We start from the raw sequence: 12036 nt of genomic DNA on the forward strand, positions 1-12036 counted from the left end.
TATTGATTTGGAAGACTACGCATGGAAGGATTTGGGTTCATGAACACAGTTATAATATATATTCAAACTGGTATGGGACAAACACTTACCTTCCAAAAGAAAAAGAAAAACAAACAAAACAAAAAACTGGAAAGTAATAAAAGGAAACCACCTAGATCAAATTATTTTGGTGTTTTAAATCTCTTGTACTAGCTTCATATATGCTACTGAATTCTATCCTTCACTGATAGAGATATTTTGTGTTTTGTAAAGCCTTATTTCAATCCCATATTGGCCAGTATGTATACAAAGGCTTCTTTGCGAATTTTATCTTGGAAGAGAAAAGAACAGTTAAGAGAGCATACTTGTTTCTCTTCTACTTCAAAAAAATGCCATCTAAGGAACACAGATTAGAATCACATTTGTTGTTTCATAAGAGGAAAGTTTACATGGCAACATTTCTTCATTGTATCTGGACTTCTCAGATTCCTGCCGCTGGCAAGTTAGACTTGCAAAGTTCACTCTGTAACTAAAGGTTAAGTCTTTGTTTTTTGTAACAAAAACTGTCAATAAACAACAAATTAGTTGCCCCTAGTGTTTTAACAAAGCCATGGGAGCTGACTGACACCTTTTTGACGTATATGCTCCACAGGATAAACATGCTGCCAACATCAACTAATCATAATTTTAAGAACGTGGTGGGTTTGCCTTGTTCCAAAGTTATTTTGAGGTCATTTTTGTGGTCCTGCAAATAGTCAACAGGGCAGCCCCTTGTAACTGAGTCAATTCCACAGAATTCAGGACAGACAGCAATGTGAGACGAAGGATCATAAATTGGAGAAAACCTAGTCTTAGTGAATGCAGCAGAAAAGCTTGTAACGGCTGCAGTATAATAAAGAAGTGTTAGAGTTAATCCACTGCTATCTGTCTTTATTTTGCTAACCCACTCAAGTGGACACCACAGCATTGAGACTATATTAATCAAAATTTGGAATGACCTGCTTTTCATTGCAAACTGCAGTTATCTTTCTTTACTGATTGGCCTTGACCTGTCAGCTGCATTTGGTACTGCTGACCCTGGAGGTTCTTTTGAAGAGCCTGGAGTACTACGAAAGGTTGTCTGACTCTGCTCCTGCTTGGTTTAATTCATATTCTACTCAACATACCCATTTTATTTCCAGTAGAAATTGCTCATTTAATTGCATTGTAAGTTTTATGGGGTATGCCCCAGGCTGCGTTCTTTATGCCAAGCTTCTCAGTATTTATATGTGGAATGGTGGAAAAGAAGAAAAAAAAAAAAAATCAGTCACTCACAAAGCTAGACCAGGCTTCATACCAGTTATTTTCACAGCTTTAAATTGTATACAAAGCTGTTTGGGGAATAAAACAAATGTATATGTCACCATCTGAGGTTTATTTGACAAATACATTGGTTTTAACTTAATACTTTCAAGACAGTTTCATCCTCTTTTTAAGAATTTTGCAACCCTTTCCTCAATGCTAGTATATATTAAGTCTAGTAAGAGACCTATATTACAAATTCATATCTAACCAACTCCAAAGCTGGCTGGATGAGCGCCCTAGTGCTAGAAACCCAAACAGCATTGTAGTGGCATCAAAAGTATTTAATGTTTTCCTTTGCAATGGGGTTTCAGGTTAGATATCCCCAGTACTGATTCTCCCCAAAGAATTAAAGAAAAGGGAGTATAACATAAGTCTACCTTACTTGTGGTGTTTGCCAAAACATACAAGATTTTAAATCTGACACTGCTTAATCCATTTAATTAGTTAACCTATATATGAGATGGTTTCAAATATTATGCCACACATAAACCACCACCTTTATTAGTAAAAGACAAATTGTACTCTTACAATAGCATTTAAGTTTGCCAGTCCACTTGGACACTGTCAAAATGAAGAGAAATGTTACATCATTTAGGAATGTGATACCAAAAGAAACACACAAGGTAAACTTTAATTTTTGTTCTCATCTTGAATTAATGGATTATTTCAACAAACAGGGCTGAATTTATGGCTCAAAATAGAACTGATATAGTAAATCAGTATCATTATTACTATCAAACTGAAAAATTTAGATCCATCACTTAGGAATAATCTGGATCCTGGTCATCCAACCTGTTTTGTAAAGAACAACAACTTCTTTACCAAGGACCAACTGCAATGGAATGCTGTGCAAGGATCAGAAATCTGTGTACAATGATAATAGTTCCAGATTCACACCTCAGAGCAAAGTATTAATGTGGCATTGCCAGTAAAATGTATTTATTATAAGCATTACTTATTAACATTTAATTACATTTACTTTGTACTATATCAGCCATCTTATTTTAACATAAAAAGTAGAGAGGAAAGAAAAATACAGATTATAAATATAAAAATAAAATTATGATTAACTTGAAAATTTTTACATATTTTTAAAACAGGCAATAGTAATAAAAATAGAAGATACAATCAAAAATTGAAAATAAAGGGAAGCTACAAAAAGACCAAAGTTGCAGTTCACTCATGAGTGAAAACGAAGTAAAAGACAATCTCTATCAAGAGATCACAAAGCAAACCTGGAAACAAAACACCTCTACACTGTGGAAAAATGAAGCTCAGAATGTGAATTTTGTGAGCTAGGATAATGGGTGTAAGCTTTGCTGGAAATCTTTCAGCCTATTACATAAATATATTAGAGCAAACTCTATATGTACTGAAGTGTTCATCCTGTTGTTGCATGCTCTAATTTGATACTAATTCCAGATGAATTAGTACCAGTTTCCTTATCTGTAAATGCATTCACAGAAAAGTCCAGAGTCTGAAATTCACCAAGCATCTATATGGAAAGAAAACAAAGGGGCTTATTTGTTTACATAACCTCCTCCCACTAAGTTCATCAAGCCCCTTCTTATATTGTTTTCCTCTGCTATATGTAGTTTTTAAAAACAACAGAAAATTTAAAAACCACCCACAAAAACCACTAAAGTATTCTTTCTGATTAGCTAGGAGCTAATGACTTTTTTCCCCTTGCTGCGCCTCACCTTGACTTTTTTTCCCTGAACAAAGTCTGTCTGTTGAGCAGTAATTGCTAGGGCAGTATTGCCAAAGTAATAAAACAAACTGCATTAATACTTTAACATTCAGCTTAACTGCAATGGTAGCACATACATTAAGAAAAAGAAAAAACATACACACTTCCCACTTTTGATGAATGTCACAAATTACTGATAACAACATGTGGCACCAGAATAGAAATGAGCCAACAGCTGCAGAGATTTAAGTCATTTGCACACTGCCTGTTGTCTGGTACCTCCCCTGCTGGAAGTTACCATCTTCAGAAAATGGTAAGGAAAGGGGAATGTGGGCCTACAGTTCAGCTGCTTCAACTCACAATTCGACATGTTAAATCATGGGATGTAGGAAAACATACTCAATTACCATAGCTGAAGTCCTAACCAATCTGCCAGTATTAAAAAAAAAAAAAAGTATTCACATTCAGCATTGTGAAAGCAGCATTTTGCCAGATTTTATTAGAAACACACAGGTATTTTTTCCCCAGGAGATAACAATGAGCAATTATGTACTATTGGAATTTTTCAAAATACTCATAATTCTATGCCTATTTATAACCCAGTTCCTTCCAGAATGGTTAAAGCACAGTTGATTCTCACAGCAAAGACAGAACACTGGTCCACTCCTCTTCTCAAACCATCCTACCTAGACTGTGACCTTACAAGACTGAATTGTAATTTAAAAGTAACAAGTGGCAGTCCTACAGTGTTATGTAGCAAATTTCCTATACAGTCCTCAGTGGAAGCAGGAATGCTCACAGAGCTGTTTGAAGAGCAACAATGTCCAGGAGAGTCTCAGGAAGGCCTGAGACAGTTTGGGGAAGGTCTGAGGAGACTTTCTGTACTGGTGGCATTCATACAGGGATAAGTAACGTAAGTTCTGGCATACTAATATCATTTATGTAAGGCAGACAACAAAGGAGCATGGCTGCTGCTATGAGGAACTGAAGGTTTGTGGGACAATTATCAAGCTAATATCTAGCAGCATGTAATAGGGAGATGCACGTTCCAAAAGAAACTGTATTTAATACCAAAATATTCCTTTCTCCTCATTGCCCTTCACAGAGAAATAATTCAGCAACAGCTGTTTTGGTCCAGTAATTAGCTTTCGTTAGAGTAAAGAAGCTTGCCACTGCAGACATATAGAAGTCATACTACAGCAATTTATGTTCTGTTCTTACTGGATACCACTAAAGTAAAACCCTAATAATGGAGTGAAACATGTACAGACATTTTCAGCTAATATACTGCCAATTCCCTCAGCATCCTAAGACCAAAATGCATGTAAACCATTTGGAATCATACATGCTTGTGTTTTACTGTAAATGGGATCTCAGATATGGATTTCACAAAAAAAAAAAAAAAAAAGAAGACTTGGGTTCAAAAGATGGACTGTAGGCAGATTTTAAAATCAATATTGACAGATTTGATCCAGAGGTCAAAACAGGAAAATCCGTCTCTTGTCATTGAAGTGAACAAAACAGAAAAAGGAAGAGCTTTAGGCTGGTGGCTGATATTTCAGCAGTGCTGCAGTCATGTATAATTTAATACTGCATGACTGGCTAATAATACTCTTCTCTGTGTTCCTATCACAAGTTTTGCAATAATGATCAAGATTTGTGGTTTCCAGCCATCAGCTTGGAATATTGCCTCACTGCTCCAGGCCTGACATAGCAGTCCTAGTTTTCCACTGGGATGTGCTATATAATTGCATCAGTCTGCTTTCTGATACTCTTGGGAGGGTGTTAAGCTAAAAAAATAGACAAGACAGAGGCTTTGTTTGGGCGCAGGGCTACAGAACAGAAGAAAAAAATAACTAATTCAGTTAATCCCATTGCTAACTTCGTGAGAGGGAGGGAATAAAAGCAACAGGTGGACTGGAGGGTTATATGGGGGCATAAAAAGCAGTTAAATCTTGCTTAGATAAAACAGTAACTTTAAATCACAGAAATATCCAGCTGTGTGTTTTCTATATTTATATGTTACAAACACCTTTCCTGATTTTTAAATAAAATATTGTATACTGATAGACACAAACATATAAGAAACTATTTTTATCTTGGAAATTCTGTGGTACGACTACAGACAGCATTCAAAATGGTACAGCCCTCTTGGCTGACTAAATTTAAAAAGAAACTCCAAAGTCACCGAGTCCCAGGTGAGACTTCTTCAAGTGGGCCCCACTGAAGCGAAGCAATCGATCAGACCCGTTTATCTGCATGTTTTGAGTAACAAGTCTCTGAAATGTCACCCAGAAAGAATAAGAAAATGGAAAATAATCTGCAAATTACTAAGGCCTGCTTAGATTGTAGGCCTCATCCTTAGCCAACATAAAGTGCAAGGAATGGACATCAGACAAGAATCTGATTTCATAACTCTAAAGCCTTTATCCAGAATTTTTTGTACACCTTGGGGACATCATTAGACAGTTTATTAAATCCCCTAAACATCACAAAATCCAACTATATTTTAACTACATCTGGTACAAGAGATTGTAACCAAGTCCTCTGACATCTAGATAATGTAGATTGATGAACTACATGTTAAATGCAGATGATACAACTACAACAGTGTTATGGTTGCAATTGTTAAAAAGGTACTAGTTTTTATACTCTATTTCACAAGGAGTGATAGGTTGCAGGGGAAACTCCACAAAAAATATTTGCCTGTCATTTTTCCAAAAGTAAAATAGCAACATTTTAAATCTGAATTGTTCCCATTTACACGACATAACTTGTTTGAAAGTTACAGCCTCAAAAAATACATTTTTATGAATTAGTTGACCTTATGTTAGATTTCTCTTGCATAATCTATCTACTTATATTACTATCCTCTTATTAACACATAAAAAATTATTAATTATATGGCCAAAGAATTCAAACCATGTGTGTCCTGAAGGCAGAAATGTCATCAGGTTATATATTGCCATAAATATTTCCACTACTCAGCATTTTCCAATTGTGTTTATTGCATATGACCTACAATATTGGGTAAACAAGCATGTGCAGCCATTTACATGCATTACAGGGCATTTTTTTAAACATGTAACACAATTTTCTGTGGAATACATCAGTTCATACTCTTGACGTCTCTGAATGTACATATGACTAAGTACCAGCTGTGGTTTCCTCACCTTTGGCTATATTCTCCCAGGAGTTTCAATATATTTCTCTTAATTAACTGATTTAATCAGCCACAATAAGTAGATTGATTCTTGACATTCTCTAGAGTTTTATTCTAGTCACCCAGCACCCCCACTGAACTCCTGGTATTGGTCAGTACAATCATTTCAATACTGAGAAAGAATTATAAGATACCTAGCAGAGACTACTATAATGCTTATGGTAATGGTTTAAATTACCACCACTTGTGTTTTAGGGTATAATATTTTGTATTTAGCAGTATCTATTTCTAACTAAATATAAAATTTTATGTTAGGAAAGAAAAAAGAAAACTTTTATGAAATTCATTATGAAGATTTGATGATTTTTTAAAAACAGATATGCCTTAATGTTCCAAATACAAGCATTAGCACATGTAGTATTACCCTTCGGAATTTGAACTTATTTTGGCAGCTTTTGAAAGACATAACCTTATTCACATATGTTTCATGCTATATATAAAGAACTGTACATATGTCCTTGCATCTCAGTAATCTAAAAACCTCAAATACATATAATAAAATGAACAAAATGTTTCTCAGCAGCAACAGAACAGAAAATAACTATGTAAAAAATTAATTCAATGTATTTTGAAATATCTGACTTGCCAGGGGTGTGTAATACTTAAAAGTGGAGTACAATTTACAAACAGATTAAAACATAGCACGCCATCAAAAAGCATGATCCTAGCAGTTTAAGCATAGCTAGTAGAGTAAGTAGAGGAAAGGAATCATCTATGTGATATCATCTGTGTGTTTTTAAAAAAAATCCTGTCGTGACATTTGTTGGTAAAGTAGTTGTTAGGGTAGCTACAGTGTACACCAGATAGTTAAAATTATGTTTGATATAAATCACAATCTGAAGAATGTGTGCAAATTCAATTTAGAAAAAAAAAAAAAGTGAAAGGTTTTCATGTTTAGCAGTCAAAAAAGGCATTTTGAGCGACACAAATCCAGTGCCAGATGTAAGGCTAACTATTGGCTGAACACTGACCATGTGTTTGAGCCGTGCGGATATGAAAACCCCTCCCAGAGCCAGATCTGCATTGCAGTCAAGGAAAGAACAAGATTTATTTCCCCTGCCCTACTCTCTTGCATAGATACATAGGCAAGCAGGAAATCCACCTGCAGTTTCTCGCCTTAATAAAACATACCAAGTAAAACTTACCATTTAGCTATTTGTATAATTACTGCTAACTAGTGTTTTCCAAATCTTAGTAACAAAGAATGAACACTAAGATCAAGTATATTCATATACTACTTTTCATAATTTTGATTTCAAGAATAGCAAATATCACCTGCTATGTCCTCCATTTTTCTTTCCTTCTACATCTCAGGGGCTTTTTTTCTTCCTGTGTAGAAAACATGAATCCCAATTAAAAATTATTCTAGTAATCTTATATTTCTTGTCTTTTTCCCAGTTGTGATGATTTTTTTACACAAATTTTAGCACAGCTGACCCCTCATGCACTGGCATCTTAAACACAACATACTAAATTTCATTTTAGCTGGAGTTTTCAACTGTAACTGGCTATCACATTCCTTTTTTCCCTAGCAATACATATACTCCTTTCTATTTGATCTACAATTGAAGAAAATATATGTTTGCTAACAAAAAAAATCTAGTATAAACAATGTAAGTTGCTTTTAAGAAAGCCCTAAATTTACCCTAGAGCCTTGTATAAATCAAGCAGCATAGGAGGTCAGGCATACAATACTTTATCTCTAGTAAGCTCCTTAAATATGATTGTTGACACAATCTTTGTTACATGTCTGACATGGCATCTTTACACTTTGTCTAGGGCATAATTTTGCTACTAAGAGAACTCCTCCTATCCTAAGATCTAGTCAATAAATGTGAAATTCTTGTGCACAAAGTTACAGAGCCAACTACACTGTAGCAGCATCTCAGCAAGCTATTGTTCCTTCACTATTAGAGGTTTTATTGTTTGGTTAGTCCTAATGTCATTCCCAATGCACACTTCCTCCTTTAATTTTTGACAGAGGGTTTCAAGCAAATAAATTTTAAAAATAAAATTCAGATAAAACATAGAGAGAGCAGGTTATGGAATAAAACAGTCTAATATGTTCAGAATTAATCAGCATCCAAAGAAGAGCAGACAAATGGGAAAAAATTGTTTAGGAAACTATTCATTTTTACAGCAATCCAAAATGCTATTATTTTCCATATTACGTATCTGGTACAAATATAAAATATTCTAAAGAATAAACATTTTATACAGAGATATAATTTGTAGAAAGAATGTCCCTGAATGAAACCAAAATATACAAGGGGAAAGCAGTTTAAAACTATTTTTTAATTGAGCTAGTTGCTAATTGTTTGAGGGAGCTCATTTCCTGGATCACAGCTCTGAGATGTAGCTCTTGAGGAATATATGTCACGCGAAATCGATCGAAGGTCTCTGACAGACGGAGTCTAACGGACATAGTTGCAAGAGTTCAGTGTTACTTCCCCAAATGTTTGCTGGAGATTACTAAACCTGTACTAGGCTGGTGGACGAGTATGTGTGTCTTTGCTTCAAACTAGCTCATAGACTGACATACTACTTCAAATGCACCTTTATCAATTACTAAAGTTAATATAGGAGTTTGTAAATTGAAGCAGCTGATAAATCTAAATGCATTCAGTGCCTTCTGTGGCAAAAAAAAGCAGACAGAAAGGGGAAATACTGTCTCAAACCACTGCAACTAAGTCCTCCAGAGACTGCCACTGCTCTGGGGCAGTCTGAAGTGGAAAGGGTCTTTCGTATTTGTTGTTTCTGGAGTGTGTGTGTACACAAATGTACATATGTATACCTATATGTATATATGTAGGTATATAGGTATGTATATATGTGTGTGTATATATATACACATATGTATATATATTATATATATAATAAAGAGTATTATTAACAATTTCTGAAAAAAAGCAAATACTGTAGCATAATCATACTACTAATTCTGATATCAAGAATCAGGTTATTGATTCTACGTATTTTTAATTAATAAAGTAAAAGGTTTTCATACACCCTGCACTGCATACAAGTACAAGAAGGATTGCCAAAATGTTACCAGACTTTACACTAATATATTATCCTGTCTTTGTTCAGCGAAGCTCAACAGTTTAAATCAAATTCAGAGATGAAAACAATTGTTTCTAAATGAAGAAGACAGCAGAAGCTGCAGTTGCTTGCACAATAGTCAAGTGTGTGCAATAACACTTGCCCATGTTTAAATATACCATATTTCTATAACGCAGAAAAAAATAGCTGAATGTTAAACAATCTTTCGTCCTGAAGCTCACACGAATGTTTAACTATAGAGCACTCAGGCCTTCTTATCAAAATTGTAGTTTGTGTCTTTTTCAAAGTATGAAACTTAAATATATCCAAACCAATAAATTTGCAAAACTATCATCAAAATACTAACATTTAATTAATTATGTGTCCATTTGTTTCTGCAACCTAAGAGGCTTACAGAAAACATATTTGGTTCAGTGAATCAGCTCCATTAACATTTCTGTTCTGGAGACTAGAATTCAAGATCAATTTCATATTTGCATCCTAACCCCTGTGTAACACTAAAAAAAAAAACAACTTTGGACAATTTCACCAACAATATTTACATATCCGAAGATTCACTTCACAAACAAATACCATGTAAGAATCAAGCAATAAAAATCTCCAACAAACCCTCAACAAAAAAGAACAATGAAGAGAAACTGACATTTCAGCCACAGAAATATATAAAAGTTAAAAGCCTTTCCCACTTTTTTTTGAATGAGGTACAAACTACTGTTCCCTTGGCTGACAAAGAAGAGAGCACACGTTTGCAAACAGTGCTAGGAAAAAAAGAAAAGCGTGTTAGCCATCTGCATAAATCACTGATGCTGCATCTGCTACATTATATGAAACCACATCTGACTATGAAACTACATCAGCCAGAGTAGATACAGGTGTATTAAATGCTATATTTTTTCTTAAGGAAATGGGTGATCCAAAATGGGAGACAATATTCTACTAGATAGCAACCAACCTGAAAACACTTTACTAGCAGAAAATTATTTGCCTGCAATCAAAATTATAATTTTTCATCTAAGACCTCAAACTTGTGGATAATTTTCATCAGCAGCTGTGAATCTTTGCAAAATGTGCATCTCCCTCATTTATTGCCTTGTCTTTTATGTCAGTGCAGTAAGCACAGTATTATAAAATTATTACATTCTGTACAATTGATTACACATAGGGGAGGACTATCATGAACTGAAACTATAGAATTCAAATGTGATCTGCCTGTGGCTGTGCAACCAAATGAGACCGCAAGACAATCAGCCTCTCCATGAGTGATGCTTACTGTGAAACGAATGGCAATCAAACTAATAAAGGCATGGTATTCTTCAAATTCGGTGAGGCAGTTCCTGTGTAAACTAGAAGAACCTTTGAAATTGAGAGACGTATTTAGCCAGTACCGTTGTCTGTCTCACAGTATTCTCATCCTTTGGGTAACAGGGCAAGAGAACAAGCAACATAAATGATACACATATGAAAAATTTTATTTTAAATAAAAAGTTAAATTTTGTGGTTTACTTGATTGGGAGAAGGAAGATGAGAAATTGTTGGTTTTGGCCTCAATGCAAAGAATATCTGGAGGCTGCTGAGATTTCCACTGGGTTTTACTTTCTATGAAGTCACCTACCTTCTCACATCAAAGATCAAAATATAGGAATAATCTAAAAACTTCTTTCAACTTCTGTACGCAATAGTAGTGAGAACATTTCTAAACCTATTGGGAATTTATGTACGTATTAGGAAAATTCTCTCTAGTTAGAGAAATCAAATGGGTTTTGACATTTTTGCATAAATGAAAGATGCTAATCTGAAACTCAAAGATTGTATTTTCCTTTTTCTTCTTTTTTTTTTTAATTTTTTTTTTATTTTGTAGGAACTGCATAACCCTTTCAGTCAAGCACTTCATATGGGGGGGACATCCACCTACAAACCTCTCAGTAAAACCACATCAACTGGTTCACTTCTTTATATAGCATAAAGATATTTTTAAAGTGGGTAAGAGCTAACACCTCCTGCCTAGGTTAGGTCATCATACTGAAATAGCTACTGGTACTGTGAGAGGATAGAGATAACCAAGAATGAAACAACTTTAAGGGTAGCTTTTTCTAATGCTGTTTTTCCTGATGTCATTTTCCAGATAAGCAAAAATTTGTTACGCATGTGCTTAACTATGCTTTTTTTCTATACAAAATCCTTGCAGAAGACCCTTTCTTTTAAGCTCTCTATGCTAGTTTATGATGACAAACGCCACTAAGATACAGGCAATGCCTCTGCTTAAGAAGCTATGGAGAAGTCTGTCAAACTTATTGCTTTGTGTGTTTTGGTATTCAACCAGAAATACACTAACCTACCCTCACTTCCAAAGGGCGAGTGCTAAACAGTCTCCGGAGAGCAAATCTTTTCCTTGCCTCCTTGAAACGCCTCCAGGATCAAAACAATACGTGGAGACAAATAATTTCTTTTGGAAAGTCCTGGGCGCCTCAGGCATACCCTCCTACTCCTGCAGAAGTCCTCTGTGAGTATCACGTCACGTCCCCTCCTTTCCTTTTCCTTTCTCTTCTTTCCTACAAAGTACTTTAACCCGTCTAGATTAACGGTCTCCCTCAAGGCCGGCATTTCGAGGGCTTCCCTTTCGCACAGCAGCCGCCCAGGGTCAGAAGCAGGCAAGGTACCCGCGGCCCGCTCTGGTGGCCCTGCGCCGGCGGGAGGCGGTGGGCGGGCGGCGGCGGTGGGAGGCCGCGCAGCCGGCGGG

This window comes from Chroicocephalus ridibundus, chromosome 7 (assembly GCF_963924245.1).
Source record: "Chroicocephalus ridibundus chromosome 7, bChrRid1.1, whole genome shotgun sequence".
Lineage (NCBI taxonomy): Eukaryota > Metazoa > Chordata > Aves > Charadriiformes > Laridae > Chroicocephalus > Chroicocephalus ridibundus.